The sequence below is a fragment of the Parasteatoda tepidariorum genome, chromosome 2 (assembly GCF_043381705.1).
Source record: "Parasteatoda tepidariorum isolate YZ-2023 chromosome 2, CAS_Ptep_4.0, whole genome shotgun sequence".
In the NCBI taxonomy this organism is placed as follows: Eukaryota; Metazoa; Arthropoda; class Arachnida; order Araneae; family Theridiidae; genus Parasteatoda; species Parasteatoda tepidariorum.
The window spans coordinates 43,891,298-43,893,130 of record NC_092205.1 but is presented as its reverse complement, the minus strand read 5'-3'; the positions used below and the strand labels follow the sequence as shown (position 1 = coordinate 43,893,130).

At 25.8% G+C, this 1,833-nt stretch overlaps 1 non-coding gene across 1 annotated transcript; it reads left to right on the top strand.

Annotated features, from left to right (window-relative positions):
- Positions 1–698: 698 nt before the first annotated feature.
- Positions 699–770, top strand: TRNAG-UCC (transfer RNA glycine (anticodon UCC)). The gene has a single exon. It is a non-coding gene; the product is annotated as a tRNA-Gly (tRNA).
- Positions 771–1,833: the final 1,063 nt, after the last annotated feature.

Here is a 1,833-nt window from a genome sequence, read left to right as displayed (position 1 = left end):
AATGCGAAAAATATAATTTTATTGGTGATCTTTCTTTTTATTATTCTAATGACCATTTTAAATTTATTTGAAAATCGCATTATTGTTGTTCATAAAATATTTTCTATGAATTAAATATTTATCCGTTAAATTTACATAATAATATAATAGTGACAGATTCAAATTTTCAGCGTCTTCAGCTATTAATATAAATATATTTAAGCCTTTTTTGGCTGGATGAATTAGAACCTCTCTCCCCGCCAATACAAAAAGGACATTTTCTGTAACAACAAGAATTATAATTTTAAAGTTGTTATTTATTTATTTATTTAAAAAAATATGTCTCGAATTCATTTTCGCCAGGTTTTTCAAAAATATCATGTGTTATGAATTAATTTAAATATTAGATTAAATAATATTATATTGTGATAGTGAAGTACTGAAAATTCTGTTCGAATTTTCTAATCCAAACTTTTTTTTTCTTTATGTATTGTGCTTAAATTAAGTTATTAACTTTATTTTTCTTACTTAGTATTTCAAAGAAAACTATTTAAAATAAACAAATTTCTCTTTCGTCTCTGTAATTTTTCAAATTAGCCCTAGCTCAACTATTAAGGTATGTATTATGTATATTTATAATAAAAAATATAACACAAAAATATTGGTCATCATATGCTAATTACTTGCATTTTATTTATTAACATTAACAAGTATTGTAAGCGTCGGTGGTATAACGGTTAGCATAGCTGCCTTCCAAGCAGTTGACCCGGGTTCGACTCCCGGCCGACGCAGTGTTCCTTTTTTATTTAGGTATGATTTTTTTAAAGTTCCGCATCGGTTAGTATTTATTTAATTATTATTTTTCTGGGGGGAAACATGAATAAATACGCTTTTGGCTAGGGCAAGATCATGAAATAAATTAAATTACGAAAAATTATACAATTCAATTAAACTGAACACACATTGAATTAAGGGATCTATAATATCCCAAAAATTATCTTAAACAAGTATTAGTTTATTATTATTTTTTTCAAAATTAATACCAATATTAGTTCTTTATCGTATATGCTTTATGTGTGATAGTATGATGAAATGCAATTTACATTTTGTGGATGTTGTTAATTTTTCATTAATATATTTTTAAAGCTATAATGATTTAAATGATATCCGAATTTAGAATTCAATTTATTGCGTTATAATTTGCGTGACCGGTCATTTCAGTCATGAAGCTACTATTTTCATTTTTTTTTTACACAAAAGACAATTGTTTGTTTAACTAATAGCAGATTAATTATTTTATTTTTCTTCGTAGTTTGCTTGAAACGTAGCTCGTATTATGTTACACTGTTATGCTGAAACTAAAGCTTATGTTGGAATTGAGAAAATAAATGAACAAATAAATAGTATTATAATAATAAACAAATATTAAAAGACAAATCGCCACCGGTAGACAAGTGAAAAAAAAATATAAATTTTCTGAGAAATTTTTAGTAATTTTTGATTTATTCTTAGATTTGAAATTTTTCAGATATTTTCACAACAGAAAATATATTTCTTTTAAAAGATATAAAGAAAACTGAAAGTGCTTTTTGTTTTGACCTCCACAAGCAATCTCCACTACCATTTTGACCAAGAGCAACCTCCACATCGAATGTATGTTATAAGAAATAAAGAAGGCTTTTCTCCGATTAAAACACGCTCAATTAATGTTATGGTGAAATTCAAATTGCAAATTGTATTGGGTATGGGTGAAGGATAGAGAATTTGGTGCAAGGCAAAGAATTACATCTATATTGAATAAACTTACTGTAGAACTGAAATATTGATTAAATAACATATTTTGGTTTGAAACCT